Genomic DNA, 17,523 nt, shown 5'->3' with positions numbered 1-17,523 from the left:
ATTAACAATGTTAATAAATATCACTGCCACTATTTTTGTTGTTTTTTAAAACAGCAACTATTCATATGAAATGCACTGGGATAGGATTTTATATTTCATATTTAAATGTATCCATGGTTTCTTAGTGTTCTTCAGTTTGCCTTTCCCTATCGAAAGAGATTTTGGGTTCCACTAAATATCTCTTTAATTGGATTGATTATTACCTGAAACGCATCTCATTCAAGTAGTGCCTAGTGGTTTGCGGGCATTGCAGTCTAACTGGCTTTCTGTCTCGATCTGGCATATTGACAAAGTCGTACCTGCCTGGAGGTCTCCTAAGCCAATTATTTTTTACCCTTGTTCCGGAAAGTCAAAAAAGCATAGCAAGCCCTCTTCACATGATCTATAATCTACTTATAAGGTCTTTCAACCAGGTCTTTTTATATCCTTTGGACGGTTAGTGTGTCATTCACATTTCTGTTCTGCCCACCACAGCGTACAGCCTGGGGCACAGTCCGCCCACTTCAGCCATTGGCTTTCTCTCTGTGTACTACAGCACCCTGCTCTTGCACAATGGGCACTCACACACGAAAAGTAGACCCCTTGTATAGTTTTATCAAAACCATTAACAATCACTAAAAAAGTCAAAAGCCGATAGCCAACGCTAGACCTGTTGACTGTTTCATAATGTTTTAATGCAAAAAATCTACCACTAATCATTTTATTTGTTAGGCATGGATTTCCATATACCAGGCATAAAGCAAGTGCATAGCAAGTGTGAAGCTTCTTGGACCTTCCTGCACTGGGCTGCACTCTTGTGCACTCAATGCACTAGTTTTCCCTTGCTGGCCATAAGGTCTCACTATTCCAAATATATAAATATGGATTGCGTTCAGGGCAGAGGGGAGGATCCAGAAATCTAAAGGGGCATCACACTGCTCTAATACCAAGCGGTGATACTGCAAAGCAGCGTCTTTACCTGGTGTCAGGTGTAGAATGCTTCCACTCTGAGACACCCTGTCCAGCAGGACAGCTCCACGTGGTATTGATAGGGAAAATGTTAAGGGTGAGCGTTCATCACCTAAGGCGGTGCAGTAACTCGTGAGAGCAAATGCACATAGGTGAGTCTCACCATAGGCCGTGCAGTAACTCATCAGAGTGGATGCACATGGATGAGTCGACCAATCTGGTACATTACCTAATTCAGCACCTCTGAATCAAGTACAGCTTTCATGGAAACTCCAGTTGTTTATATATGAAAGAATGTCTAATAAAAACTCTAAAAAAATTAAAAACACACCAAAAATTCAAAAACAGATAAGCAAAGAAAGTTAATATGAAAAAAAAAAATGGCAGGTGCTTTTGAGCATCAAGAAAAGGTTGAATAATGCAACTGGATTTTTCACTTGCTTCCCGTAACCGGCTGTTATCCAAATGAGGCCACACATTACCACTTTTTTCTTGTCTCTGTAATGTCTGTCTAAAACACCTTACAGAGTATTGGTATGTGTAATTTTTTATATTAACTAAGAGCTTTATATTTTCTGAATATATTTATTCACATCTCCTGGGAATAGAACAATTATTTAAATACAATTCAATTTAAAAAATGCAGAAAAACGAGCACGCAAAGTCTCAAAGAGCTTCCCATGAAACACTCCTTCAATGTACAATTTGTTCTTTGTGGAGGTATCTCGAGTCACATCCTCATTGCTGAAGGGGAATGGGAAAGACAAGTAATGGAAGCAGAGGAGTCCGCATGAGGTCCTCAAAGAAGACTGTAGGATGAGAGGCTTGAAAGTAGCCACCCCAGAAGACATGGTGAAGAGTCAAAGAGTAAATCACTCAAAAAGGGGTAAAATCCTGTGTACGCATTCATAAAGCTGTCTAGCAAAGATAGTCTTTTGAGTACAAGGTGGTCCAGCAGCCTTTATCTGCCACCGAGCCTTATATGTCTGGGCATGCCATTCCACTGAATTGGAGAAGGATGACAAAGCACAGGGCACAGCAGTGGAGTAACTAGGCTGCCACTGGACCAAACGGGTAGTAACAGACAGATTGTGGCAGGGAATATCAAAGGCAGAATATCGAAGGGTCCCAATATCGTGGTCAGAATATCGAGGGACACCGTATCGAAGAGGTATGTGCGCAGAAGGAGGTATGGATTTACTATTCTTAATTCCACATCTACGAACCTTTTAGATATATACAGCTCACCACGGTCTGCATTTATGGGGTTAGGTTTGGCAAATCTTACCGTTTGATATTTTAGCCCTCAATATTGGGGTCCCAATATCGTGGTCAGAATATCGAGGGACACCGTATCGAAGAGGTATGTGCGCAGAAGGAGGTATGGATTTACTATTCTTAATTCCACATCTACGAACCTTTTAGATATATACAGCTCACCACGGTCTGCATTTATGGGGTTAGGTTTGGCAAATCTTACCGTTTGATATTTTAGCCCTCAATATTGGGGTCACAATATTGTGACCTTTCAAATATTCTGTTTTGGACATTTCTGACCCACACCCAACAGACGGACATATCTGGGGTGCCGAGGGCTCCTCACACCGCAGTGTCACCGCACCTGCTGCATCATTGATAGCTACACTCGAGACATAGAGGTGCTGCTACACCCACCAGCACCGATCATCTTTGCAGCCACTCTTCCTAGCCCTAGTCAGCATTTGTTCAGGCAGTTATATGTTGTATGTTAACACTGATCATACTTTGGGACAGACAGTACTGCCCCTATAAATAATATTAGGCATTTGGTGTTCCAAACTGGGTGCATAGCACTTTGATCTTTTTTCTATTTATTTCCAAACATAATGTATTGGAGCAAGTGGGGCAATCTCCCATCAGTATGCTACAGAGGAAACCCTCTCATTGATAACACACATCCTTATGCATGGAACTATAATACACATCTAGTCTTGTCAATCAAAGCAACAGTAACCTCAATAGGTCAAGAATCTTACCTATAGTAATGTTGCTTCTGGGACGGGCGACATGCTCTTCATCTGTACCCTGGAACAACATAGAACATACCAGTGAAAATCAAGGACATCTTGAATTGTAGAGCTTAACATTACAAGGTCTCATTGACTTTAGGAAACACAAACAGGAACTTGGATCACTGCTATAGCTCTCCATCAACATCAGCAATAGAAAAGCCCCTAGGCTTAGACCTATAAGTGATGTAACACAGCTGGTGAAAATGGAGCTCAGAATAATGCCATGCGTGAAAATGCTTAAAATCAGCACTCCTGAAATGGGAAAATAGAGATCGACAGAGGTGAAACGTGATAACAGATGACTGACAGTGGCAAAAAGTGATACATTCATCACAAACAACCATTGTTCTAAGGCTCTCGCCCAGAGTGGGGAGCGCCTGTATTGTGGATTGCACGTCAGCAGCACCTCAGGTTCGGTTTACTTACACGCTCTGAACTCCACGAACTTCACAAGATTTTTTAATCTCTATTCATTGTATTAATCTGTTTTAATTTGTTGCGTTGCTTGGGGACTTTTAAAATATTTTAATCGATTCTCTTGCTTTTTATTATTTTAGTTGCGTGCATCAGGGGCATTTGAAATACATTTATTTTGCTGCTGAGCTGGTTTTTTTTTTTCTTACCTGCTCTCCGTTCCGAAGCAGCTTTGCCGCTTGCTGCGGAGAGAGTCAGGTGTCTTCCAGGGTCTGTACTACGCCTTTGACCGCCACCGTTTTGACCGGTCGGCAGTCTAGACGTCAACTGCCTGCTATTTAAGAGACAGTTAAGGTCAGATGCACCGAAGGCAAGCCCATCTGCGCCCATCCGTGCCTGGAAGTTGCCAGACGCCAGGACCCCTGCTCCTTTTGTGTGGCACCCTGGTAAGTCCTACGGTTTTGCGATACTCCATACCTGAGCTTTATAATATTCAGGCTAATCTTAACTCTAGAGAAAACTCTATGTGGAAGTACGAGCAGTGTTTCCCTTTACTAGAGGGTCTAAGCACATCCAAACACTGCCGCTTTAGCTGCATTCATTGTAGATTGGATGTTAAAGCGACCGTCAAAGAACATTTGAATAATGAGTCCCATTTGTTGGTTTCCACTCCATGTCGTTTGACTGCCTCCCATAAAACAAGCTTTTGAGAGAGGGAGCCATGGGCTCTATTGCAATGTCAGATCTCTGGCCAAACATGCTATTAAAAACTGGGACCTTATCTCGTCTTTGTCACCCGAATTATGTTTTTTCACTGAAACTTGGTTAAATGTGGCCACACTCCAATATATTCCTTTGGCCGTTCCAGACCATTTTTCATTACTTAAGCTTGACAGGGAGGAAAGAGATGGTGGTGAAGTTGGCTGTGGAGATAGTCTTTCATGATTCCCTTCAGGTGGAGCTGATTGGTACTTTAATATCAGACTGGGGGGAGCTCTGTGTGTTTAAAATCACAATTTTAGCCACATACTCCGGGAAGGGAGCATTAATTTGCCATTCCCCAAAGACAAAGAAAGACTGCAGTCAGTCCCAAATTGATTTTCTTGCACCACATGTTTTGGTCACAAATAACGTTTTGCTCTTGGGTGATTTCAATTTCCATAATGAAAATAGGGAGGACAGGGCTATAATGCAACTTTTGGAAGACTTAGAATCGCTTGGTTTTGGATAAATTGAGATGGGACCTACTCTCCGAATAGCCTTTTAAAACCCTGTGCTTTCCCCTGTCTATCCTGGCCTCTCAACAACTGTGTGACTCATTAGCAGAATTCTGTGAGGATAAAATCAACCTCATTTAGAAGAATTTCCCAACAGCCCCAAGAGGGTACATGAAAGTATGTGATATTAATCAAGCCCCCCTAATTTCACCAATGCACTAAGCACATTTGACCTATGTTCCCTGTAGCAGGATCAAAGGATGTTATCGCCAGCCATATCGGGATCCCCTCTTGACCCATGTCAGGCTGGGATAACCGCTAGTTTGAATCTGGTGATTGTCCCAGTTATAAGGGAACTTTTCAATTTCTCGTAAACAACAGCCAAGCTCTCAGCAAGCTGGAAATGTGCACAAGTTAGACCCAGACCCATTCTTAAGAAAACTATTGCCCTATTTCCTTACTACCATCACTTGTTAAAATGTTAGAAGGCTATGTCAACCCCCAATCGCCATCATTTTTGGAAGAAAATAAAATCTTAGATAACTCACAGTCAGGTTTCAGAGTATTCCATAGTAAAGAGACAGCTTTGGTTGGCAGTCTCTTATAACATCAGACTTTCTGAAGATGCTGGGACCACGATTATGCTGATCCTTTGGGACCTGCCTGCAGCATTTGGCAAGGTCTCTCATTCCACGGCCGTATAAGGCTGGCATATGTGGCTGTGCCTTGCTCTGGCTCAAGGATTTGTTTAGACAACGGAAACCAAAACTGTTTTGACTCCTTTAGGTCCAAAGCCTTAAAAATCAGCAAAGGAGTTACACAGGTTTCCTGCTTGAGCCCGACTCTCTTTAACATTTGCATGGCGCCTCTAACACAGATAGTGAGAACTTATGGACTTGAGATCATATCCTATGCGGATGATACTCAATTGCTTATCTCCTTTTAGACCTGATTCCAGGAAAGTGCAGTCATAGTTTTCCCACTGTATGCGTGATATTGTGACATTGGATGCCCCATAATTGTCTTCAATTGAACAGAGAAAGAACAGAGATTCTACTTTTTGGCAAGTATCCTGGAAATCTGATCAGCTGCTTGGTGGCCATCTGAGCTTGGCCCAGCTCCCACCCACAAACAGGTAGTAAAAAGTCTGGGGGTCAAAATTGATCAATCTTTATCAATGAAATTCCTCGTGCATTCTAGCTGTGGTACCTACTATGCCACAATGCTGCTTTGGAAGATTTTTTCATGGCTCCCCCAGATACAGAAAGTCGCTAGTTCAAGCTCTTATTACCAGTCGCTTGGACTATGGTAATGCACTTCATGGAGCAGCTACTGGCATCTTGGTATCAAATCTTCAAGTGGTGCAGGATACTGCCTCCTGGCTAATTTGTAACTAGCCTCCTCTCCTCACTGTACTTCCATGGCCCCCATCCCAAGGGACCTGCACTAGCTGCCCATAAAACAATGTATATTCTTCAAGCTACGTTCCTTGACACAGAAAGCCTTATCTAAGGCCTTGCCCACTTATTTGCACTCCAAGCTTTGCCTGTATCAGCCCTCTCGGGCCTTAAGATCTTCTAACAAGTCTTTTTTTTAAATACATCACATCCGCACGGTCAGATTTGGTGGTAGATCATTCTCTGGTGCCATTTTTCTGGAATAAACTTCCCTTGTTCATTCAGTTATGTGAAGGCCATGCTAAATTCAAAATTATATTAAAAACATAGCTCTTTAATGTTTTTCTCTAAATCGTTGATGACCAATCATGCCAACCTGCTGCGCCCAGCACCGAGATGCTCCTGTGGGAGTGAGTCATGCACAATAACAAGTTTAAATAACATAACATAACGGCGGGGCAAGTGGATGCAAGATGGCCGGTCAGCAGGCATTAGCCTCTTCGATCTGACCAGCCACCCTGATTCCGGTGCCTGTGTCGTGTGTGGGTCTCCCAGGTGATGGGGGCAGCGGAGGTATGGGTGCAGTGATCAGGCCTTTTAAAGATGATAGCGAGGTTGTTCTCAGTCTCTTTGTTCTTGCCCTCCTTGCTGAGCCGCAGCCTCCAGCCATCACAATGCCCCCCTCCAGAAGCTGCTACATAGAGGAAATTACTTTATTTTCCGTCCCTTGTTTCACAGATTGTCCAAGATGCATATTGATGGTATCAAGTTTTATTTTGTTATTTTGCAAGTAATAAGTCTTATTTTATTTTCTCTACCTTTTGCCGTATTGGAATACACTGAATTAATTTTTGGCATGGTCATTTTTGGTTACTTGGTATTTCACAAGAAATAGGGCACATACAATATCAGCTTTTCCTGGACTTCAAAGTAGGCATTTATAGCATTTCAAAACCTTTTACTTTTATTGGGATTTGGGTTAGTTATAGTAGTGGCCCATCAATAAAGACACAGGGCCCCCCAACTCTTTGCAAACATAAAGAGCCAGTACATGTTCAGGTGAGCCAGCCAGGCACTGTATATGCGCTAAATGTGCAGGTGCCTTATTGCCTTAGCTAAACTTTGCCAGGCTGAAGACTTCACAGCCCCTTGGGCATGACCTCCTCAGTCCGACAAAGCACTTAAAGGGCCTCCCCTCATGACGACAGGCTGTGTCACAGATAGACTTGATTCTGGGCACTTCAGTTTTAAGTCCTAAAGTGCCCTGGGCCAACTGTGCATCAGTGGTGCCTCATCACAGAGTAGAGTCGGGTCAGGAGTTCCCACTGACTCCATCCTACTTTGTGACGAGTAAGGGACTGCCGCCTCCTCTCATTGACTGACCCATAACAAGGTCAGTGAGAGGAGGCGGCAGACCGAATCCTCCAGAAACTGCAGAGGCTTCCCTCCTGCCACCCGAGATTACTGCTGCGGCCCAGTAAGTTTGTTTTTCAATGTTGGGTCAGTGCGTCCATGTGTATGTATGAGCATATGTGTATTTGTGCATGAGTGCTGTGAATGGGTGTGTGCATGTGTATGTGCTTGTGAATGGTAGGTGTGGATGTGCACGCTTGTGAATGGATGGGTATGAGTAAGTGCACATGTAGATGGGTGGTTGTGAGTATGTGTGTGCATGTTTGGCCCATCCAACCCCCTGCTCAAATTACCGATGCCACTAGTCAGTCACTTACGTGGCCTATAGCATCCTTCCATTCCTGGTGCTTTCTCTAGTTGTTGGTGGCCTTTTGGAGTAGTGAAGGATGTTGTCCGCTCGAGGGGTCCAAGTTATTGCCTGGTTGCCCACCCCATCTCTGTGGCGGTGGTTAGCTTTGGGGTAGAGGGTTTCTAGCATTAGTGAATAGAGCATGGCATCACATTAGAGCGGATATCATTTACTCTGAGGTGGGGCCTTCTGCCGCCCGTAAGGATTCAGAACTCTGCTGTCAGACTAGTCCTACTTGTAAAGCCACAAGCCCACATCTCCCCTGCCCTCAAGGCCCTACATTGGTCATCGGTTGCCAGAAAATCCACATTCAATCTGCTTTGTTTCACCGACAAAACAATACATGGAACAGGGCCACTCTTCATCAGGAATACAAAAAAAAACCCATTCGATAAAGGAAGCTCCGCTCTAGATTGTCACTTCGCTTCAAAATCCCACCATACAAGAAAAAAGCATAGGTGGCAGATCCTTCTCTTTTCAAGCAGAAAAACTTTAGAACTCTTTACCACCAAACATAAGATCCATGGACAACTATTTAACTTCAGAAAACTACTCAAGCGGTATCTCTTCCCCACATAACCACCAAACTGAAACATAAATATACATCATATCCCTGTGTATATAAGCATTTATTTGGATTATATGTATGTATATAGATATGTGTATTCCTTTGTATAAATGTGTGTAATAATTATGTTTTGAAAAATATAGAGATATTAATTAGGTCTCTAAACAAAGGCACATATTACCTATGATTATATTCTATGTTTAACTTGTCTATAGGTCAGTGCATAAATAAGTAAATATTTAGCATAACTATTTATCTCCAATTGCTTCACTATTGAATTATTAAAAAGAGAAAAAAAGAAAATTATAAAAACAAATACATTAGCTTAAAGTACAGCTACACTTGAAAGTCTGAGTATATTAAATACAACTTAAATCTAGATATATTACCTTCCTTATACATATATATCTTCCATGTACTTATGTAGTTTTATATTTATTACTTTACTCCTAATTAGCATCTCCAATGCACTACCCTATTTCTCGCCCTGTACCTCTCTCAGTATATCCTCTACCTCCACTCTCTGACTCATCTCAAACCCCTTTCTACTACAATGATCCCCAAAATAACCCTGTCTAGACTTTTCCCTCCTCTACCACTTCTTGCATCATTTGAAACCTCTTTTACTATTCAGATCTCCCAAAAAGTATTTCTAAACCCTTCCCTCATGTATCTCTTCTAGAATCATCCTATACCTATCTTTCTCCGCAATCCACTTCTAGAGAATCTTCCCCTCCATCTCTCCCTTACTCACCCCAAACCTCCTCCTACTGCTATGATTTCCAAATAAAGACTTTCTAGACCCTTCCCTCTTCTATCCATCCACTGTCCTATTCGTTTTCGTTTCGTTTCGTTTCAAAAGCTTTTATTCGATTTGTACATACAAATCATACAAGCAAAAACACAATTGAAATATTAAAACCATCAAATAATCTTTCAATCCAACTAACAGACTCACATATCAAATGTATTTCATACTTCCCTATACTAATTCACCACTAATTCTTTTTGGGTTCAGGGGTAGCGTGCTACTCGCCAAAAAGCACTTTGACGCCTTGTCAGGGGTAGTAAGCAGTATATAAATGCAGTTACAATAAGGGATGCATAGGGGGTCAGATGTAAAGGTAAACCACGAGTTCACAAAAAATGTTTCGATGCACAGGGAGGGACTGGGTTGTAGGTAACTTGATCACTAGCTGACTATGTATTGGGAAAATAACTTTGCACCAGTTTTGCAAATATGTGTGGCATGTGATTTTTGTGAATTTGATGAGTTTTTTTATAGTAAATATGGCCTGAGATGATAGTCTCTAACCGAAAAAAACAAATTGGTTTCAGGTTGTTATTTAATGATGGTGGCTTCATATAGGGGAAGGAGGTGCCCTGTTATAGAGGCAATCGACGTGCCCTCTCCATATTTAAATCTCTTTGCCGCAGCAATTACACTACTTCTGTATTAAACAAATATGTCTCGCTTTTTCGTGTCATGGCTGTTTCGCCCTTCCTTTCATGCATAAACCATACTTTTGATTATGTGGCTGAATTCCTAAGTGGCCAGTCTGTAAGCGATATGTTTGGATCAGTCCACTGCATCTGAGCTGGTATAAAGTAGAGCCCTCTTTTAATGGAAAGGCCTTACATACCCTTCTTCCTTCTTTTCCAAGGACTGAAAAATGTTCTTCGACATGTTTTGGTAACTCTAAGTAGGTTCTTAATGGAAGTCAATACATACACGCTGTAAGATAGTCATATTACCTATGTGCTTAGCCTCATGATTGGACTTCAGGAAGAACACATGGCGGATGATTTGCTACCTACTCCAATAATCCATCTGTATTTTCCCTCCATATTCTTCCGTCCCAGCGCAGTCATTACAGTTAAGTAAGATTGGCACAAGAGGCATGGAGACCAGAAAAGAAATCATTAAACCACCACTACAACAGAATTATTGAAGTTGTAGTATTCCGTAGTATGTGAGTCCTCAAGCGTGGATGTTAGAAATGGTTGTCTCTAGTTGGCAGAGGTAGGTACCTTTGTCCAAATAGTGACCCTTGCTTCTAGTCGGGGTAAGGGAGATACACACTGTAGATAACCCATGCTCACCCCCTGGGTAGCTTGGCACGAGCAGACAGGCCTATCCCAAATGCAATGTGTAAAGTATTTGTACTCAAAACACACAGTATTACAGTGATAACACCACAAATGGACACCACACCAGTTTAGAAAAATAAAGTATATTTATCTAAATTCAACAAGACCAAAACGACAAAAATCCAACATATAAGTATTAAGAATATGATTTTTAAAGTTATAAGCAACTGGGTCCATAGAAAACTATGGATGTGTGATTTTGGTCAAAGTACCTGTATCTGCAACAAAATTCCACAAGGTCAAACAGCCCCAAAGATGGGATGCGTAGAGAACACAAAGAGATGCGTCAGTTCCTAAGACCATGGCGAGGCGATGCGACAGTTCTGCTGCACGCAGGAGAAGTGATAAGTCGTGTCCGGTCTGTAGAGGGAAGTGATGTGTCGACTCCAAGATGATTCTGGTCTGTGGGTGATGCGTCTGGAAAACTTGCTGGACAGGTACAATGCGTGAAAACCCGGGATGCGGCAGCGATCGATGTGATGGCGTCGAGCAGTGTTGCGTCACTTTCTTCAGTTGCAATCCCTTGATGCGTCGGGTCTTGCAGCGGCGATAGCCGCTGCGTCGGTGTTGGCAGCGGTGCGGCGATGCGTGGAGATTCTTCTCACACAGCGGTGCTGCATCGGGAAAACAGCTGCAAGAAGAGGGCTGCATCAATTTTCTTGTAGTTGCGTTGCTTTTCCAGCTCCCAACTGCAGGAACAACTTCCAGAGGCCCAAGACAGTCACAGGCACCTCTTGGCAGGTCAGAACTCCCAGCAAGGAAATTCAGGGAAGCTGGGGGTGAAGTCTTTGTGTCCCTGCGACTTCAGAACAGGAGGCAAGCTCTACTCAAGCCCTTGGAGATCTTCCTCAAGTAGGGGGACACAGCACACAGCAAAGTCCTTGTCCTTTCCTTGGCAGAAACAGCTAATGAAGGCCAACCCCAGACAGCACACAGCAAAGGGGCAGTGCTCCTCCTCCAGTTTCTCCAGCTTTTCTCCTTGGCAAAGGTTCCTCTTGATTCCAGAAGTAGTCAAAAGTTCAGGGGTTTTAGGTCTAATACTTATACCCCAAAATGTATTTGTTCTCTTTGTGCTAGGGTCCTTGAGCACAGTCCAAACCAGTAGTGTCTTCACTGGTGCAGTATGACCACATGGGGTGGAGACAGCATTGTGCAAGGGAGACAGGTCCTATTCAGGTGTAAGGAAATCTCCTCCCACTACTCCAAATTCAGCCAAGCCCCATTCAGCTCAGGTCTGAGTCATCCAGGAAGGGCTAGGCACACCCCAAACCCCCCCCCCCCCCCTCCTCCCGTTGGCTGTCTACAGTGAATGCACATTCCCAGCCCCTTTCACTTCCAAACCAGACAGTCAATACGCAAACAGGTAGAGGCACACAAAATGGTTAAACAAGAAAATGCCTACTTTCTAAAAGTGGCATATTAAAGCACACAATTTAAAAACTATTGTTACTATTATGTGTTATTAAACTCAGAGTTCAGAGAGCCTAAACTTTATTTCTCTATCTTGTTCCCATGGGAAATTATATTTACAAGATGTTATAAATAAACTCCCTTTCTGTCATATAGGGCAAGATAGCCTTTCAATAGTGAAAAACGAAATTGGCAGTATTTCACTATCACGACATGTCACACACACCAATACATGTCCTTCCTTTCACATACACTGCACCCTGCCCAGAGGGGTACCTTGGGCCTACCATAGGGGTGCCTTACATGTAAGAAAAGGGAGGTTAGAGACTGGCAAGTGGGTGTACTTGCCAAGTCGACATGGCAGTTAACAACTTTGCTCAGGCACTGCAATGGCAGGCCTGAGTTACCTTTTCAGAGATACTCATGTGGGTGGCACAATCAATGCTGCATGCCCACTAGTAGCATTTGATTTACAGGCCCTGGCACACTTCAGTGCACTTAACTAGGGACTTACCAGTAAATCAAATATGCCAATCAGGGACAACCAATTGCACATCAATTTACAAAAGGGAGCACTTGTACTTTGCAAAGGGCCCAAAGCATCTAAGCCAGCAAAAACTAAATCCAGTACAGCATCAAAAATACAGGATGTAGAGGCAAAAAGTCAGGAAAAACCAGGCCAAGGATGCCAAGTTTAACAATGGAGCTACCACGGTGCAAGTCAATCGAAAATCAATAACAGCGACCGAGGAGCTACCATTAAGTACTACATGAGGTCACCATACTGCTGGGACGTATAACAATGTACGCCTGGCAGAGGCCAGCCAATGGCGGGTCAGGGATGATAAGGAGTCACAAAAGGCTCACTAGCTGATCTTTAATTTAGTATGTCTTCAACAGCAGGAACTCCAAGCAGACTTCTGTTTTATTTCCAGACGAGCGAGTGGGTAGAGGAAAAGAATGTTTGGCACGAAGAGAAATAAATTAAAACAGTGAAGAGAATGCCAGGTAGCTCCCATTTTAATAACCCTTAGAATCAAGAAAAACAATTGCAGATGGAATTCTCCAAATCAACCATATGTGACTTATGTGTGCTTCATATTTAAAGCATATTACAATGAAGCATTGGCCAAGGGATTTGTAGTAATGAAACAATAACAACACAACAATTAATATTATAATTAAGACAAGAAGAAAACGAAAAGAACAATGATACTAATAACATCCACTGTTATTTTTGCTAATAATTATGTTCATCAACATCATTGATGATGATAATAATAATGATAATAATAATAATAATAGTAATAATAATAATAATAATAATAATAATAATAATAATAATAATAATAATCATGATAACAATAACAACAATAATAATAATAATAATAATAATAACAATAATAATAATAATAATAATAATAATAATAATAATGATGACAATAATGATAATAACAACCACAACAATAATAATAATAACAATAATGATAATAACAACCACAACAATAATAATAATAACAATAATAATAATAATAATGATAACAATAACAACAACAACAATAATAATAATAATAATAATCTTCCACTGGATGTCTTGCCGTTTTGCAATCCATAACCCAACTCGCATGGTACTTATTTTATTAACCTCATTCACCCAAGGCGGCTTCATCTATCTCATTATGCATTTTCAGTATCCACCTAACAAGTGCCCTTGACACGTAGGGAGATCTCCCCACTGCACAGCCTGTTCAGAGAAAGGCCGCCACACTCTACCCGGTGGTCTTCCTCTGTGCTGACGCCATCCAAAATGGCTGTGGACTGGTCACCATAAACTTGGCGGGAAGTACGTCACTATGACCAGTTGCATCAAAAGCGACCAATGAAAGACCCAATGGTAGAGCCAGTGGAGGCTCGGCCACTGAGCCTGTTATCATTATCCCCTAAATAGGATGGGGTAGCGCCATGGAGGCCGGGCATAACTTTCACCATTCCTGCAGTCTCTTCCCTTACTACTGTTCCATACACGAGGCCTCAGTGTTTACCAACCGCCATTGAGCCACAGAATTTCCAAGAACAAGGATGAACTCAGTACCTGTGCTTTGTCACCACCGTTGGGCTTTTGATGGGGCCACTAGCTTAAGGGTGCCGCAGTGCGACCTAAAGCGGCAGAGAGCTGCTGGCTAAAAACCAGGACTGACTGAGCAGCATACGCCCCCTTAGCAGCTTTTACCGAAACACGTTGTAGCCCTGCTCCGGGATCAAAGACAAGATACAGCAGGATAGAAAATGGACGCAATGTTAAGAGTGTACGAGCTGTCTAAAGGTTTATGTGTAGTGTAAAGCCATCTTCTACCTAGCTCCCTACTATTGGAATCAACTTCCTTTCCACCTTCGGAAATGCTCAGATTATCTTCCTTTTAGGAAGTTTCTAGAACTAATTCTCTCTGGTCTGTGCTCTTCTGCCATTCTTTTCCCAGCGCAGAGAAACACATCCGGGTGTGATTCCGGCGCTTTATAAATCAAATACATTAAAAAAATTAATGTGTGTAGTGAAAGAGGGGAGAACGATGAAATCCATGCCCCTCTGCCAGTAACAAGCCGGGGCCAGGCAGCAGGCTTGCCACCTCACACCGTGCTGTCACGTGACACGTGATTTTAACACACATCACAATGCCACCCGAGGAACCGCTGTCACAGCTGAGCTTGAAACCCTCGCACAAAAGAGGTTTCAGGTTCAGGCATCAATGGGTTGCCCACCTGTGAACACACTAAAACCTCACAAGGACAAGGGGGGTGACTCCGGACAATTTCCTTTTTCTGTGGATGAGGGTAGAGGTGACAATTTGGGCAGCGCAGAGGGTCCAGCGGCCCTCTCTCGAAGGCCTGTCCTTCTCTCAATACAATCACATGATGTAAATGATTCTAAGGCTGGCAGGTCTGAGAAACTCTGAACAGGTCTAGGTGACGTATCTGGATAAGGTGTGCGTTTGAGTCATGTCACATCCAGAAGTGGAAGATGCTGAAGTGGTCAGGGCGGCTGGAAATGTTCTCTCCCCCTGATGGGGATACAATGCAACTCTCTTCAATGATCTGTTACACAGCGACACCTTTTGACCACAGTCACAAACCAAGAACCTGCAAATGTTAAAGGAAAAGACGAGCAGGTGGCTTCATGTGAGAAAATGGCTCAATGTCTCCTCACCAGGCCCCGGTGTAAATTGAATTGAGTATTCATTAGTCAAAAAAAGAAAACAGAAATGTGTTCAGGCAGTGAAAGTTATGGCTACCGAAATTATAAATTCTCTAGCTCACTTTGGCAAAGGTGAAAATGTAACCGCTTCACCAAGCTGAGACGTTTCCACCTTAGGAAAACTATTTCTGCTGGCGAAATCTTCATGCAAGCAATGCAAAAAGTTTGTTTCGGCATCTTTTTCTTGCAAAAAATCTTACTGCTACGGAATTTTCTTATTTTTACTTCTATATTTGTTACACTTCAAAGTGTGTGATGTTGGCGAAAATTAAATAAAAAATTGGGTGCCCCTTCAGTCCCGCTCGTTTTCCAAATCTGCAACGTCACTTACACGGCATAAAAAATACAGTGTTCTTCCCCAATGACAGAATAGCAGCTATCTAAGGGTGGGGGGGTCCATGTACTAAAGGAAGCCAGGGACCCGCTGGGCATGAAATCATTGCAAAAAGAAAGCAAGTTTTGGCAAAGTCACCAAGTGCCGCTTTATAGACCTGTTGGCCATGCCAATGCTTTTTACAGATGCTGTGCATTAATGCGATGATGCAGCCGTTGTTGCCGGCTGCATCGTTCTTTAGGCACAGGCTTCATTTGAATATATGTGCGTGCATGACTCACTGTGGATGCCTGCATGGACGGAATTTGTTATTACTAATCTAAAATGGTGGGCACCACTTAGCTTAGTAAATAAAATAAAAAAACATAATTAAGTGAGCAAAAGAGCTTTCAATGCTGCTACGCGCCCAGGAGCAAATGGCAGTTGCTGGGCCAATGAGAGTTACATAAAAAAACAACGTATTTGCACGCAAGAAATGGGGGAGCAATGGAGGAGCAATGGAGGAGCTGGTGGGGAGCGGGTGGGGTTTAGAGCGGTGGTAGGGTGCAAAGGAGCAATGGAGGTATGAAAATGTGCCTTTTAATGCCCAGCAGAAAAAGGCATCTGCAGGGCCCTTAAAAGAAAGAACATTTACATTATTGCATTTGTTGGACCTCAAGAGGTAGGAAAGGAGGGGTGCATGATGGGCTGGGGAGGACGAAGCAATGGGGAGATGGATATTTGACTGTGGGTAAAGCGCATCAGAGAAAGTAAGAAAACACATGCACTCTCAGGAGTGCCTAACAAAGATAAAAAAAACAGTACTTCCCTAAAGGTGGGCGGTAGAAGGACACAAGTCAGCCATTCAAAAGAATGGTAAAGAGGATGTGCTCCAGGGGAGGGACAGACACAAGAAGAAGGCAAGCCATTGAATCAGAAGTAAGCAAATGAGAGTGACAACAGCGCCAACCAATGATAAGCAATGGGTGCCCTCTCGGCCCATTGTAAGTTTTTGGTTTGGTGAACAATATGCTTTCAGCTAAGGGCTGTCTCGAGGCCTAAACAGAACTGGATCTATAACAGCATTGCTCCACAGATCAGACTTACTCCTTCACTCACGCAGGAGCTGTAAACACATTCTTTGAGGAGTATGTCGCCTGCCACCGATTAGACACCATTCTTCTCTCTTTTTACAGAGGACCTGGAATCTTTCTATACCCCCTGCTGCGTACCCTGCTCTGTTTCTACCCAGCTTGTTGTGCTGATAATGCTCACAATGGTACATGATATCCATATGTCCTTTGATAAATGAGCTGGAGGTGAGTGGCATGGTCATTCTACCTGTAGGCCAGACTTCCTCCTCGCTCGTTTACCCGTCTGGGTTAAGGTGCACTGTTGTGGTTGCCAGCAAAGCTATATGCTAAATTGAGTGGTGTTAAATTCACTCACAAAGTGAGTGTGAACTCCTTCTGCTAACATAACCATAACCAGAGGCAGCATCATACAATCCAGATGGTAACCAGAGTGTCTGCGAGCCTCTGTCACTGGTGTGACACAACAAGGAATGCTGAAATAGGTGGGTGTTCCTGTGAGGGCAGTGCCCTCTCAGACCTCAGGCATAGCTGCAAGCATACGTCAATGAAGACAAAAAATAAGAGTAAATGAATACAAATGTCACAATTTAAAGAATGCTTGAAAAATGTGCAACCCTGGTGCATTCTTGCACCATGTCGGCTCTAAAGCAGTGCTCTCATTGTGCCACAACAGGCTGAGCTCCGCAGGCCTCCACTCCATCACCTTCAATCGGCACAAAGGCGTACGTAGAACCCACCGCAGGGGCGGCGGAGCAGGTAAGTCGGGGTGGCACGGTGCCTAACAGCCTGCCTGCTCGAGAGGCATTTCTACTGCGGAAGATTACTGCTGTAAGAGCTTTAGAGGCATTTACAGGGAATACAAATTGGACAACTCATCATGCTGCACATGGCGGGCCAGGCTAGGGGGAGGGTGCCTACCACCCCCTGCCCCCAGTGACCGGTGCCAGG

The 17,523-nt window shown here is 43.1% G+C and overlaps 1 protein-coding gene across 2 annotated transcripts in view; it reads right to left on the bottom strand.

The window, feature by feature from the left end:
• DLGAP3 (DLG associated protein 3) overlaps positions 1-17,523 on the bottom strand; it is a 1,216,386-nt gene that overhangs the window by 934,732 nt on the left and 264,131 nt on the right. For both annotated transcript variants that reach the window (XM_085648009.1, XM_085648010.1), the window contains exon 2: positions 2,964-3,012. The gene's annotated coding sequence lies outside the window, so the exon portion shown is untranslated. The remainder of the gene's footprint in view (positions 1-2,963; positions 3,013-17,523) is intronic.

Source organism: Triturus cristatus, chromosome 3_2 (genome assembly GCF_964204655.1).
Source record: "Triturus cristatus chromosome 3_2, aTriCri1.1, whole genome shotgun sequence".
In the NCBI taxonomy this organism is placed as follows: domain Eukaryota; kingdom Metazoa; phylum Chordata; class Amphibia; order Caudata; family Salamandridae; genus Triturus; species Triturus cristatus.
This window is presented reverse-complemented; position numbering and strand designations above follow the sequence as displayed.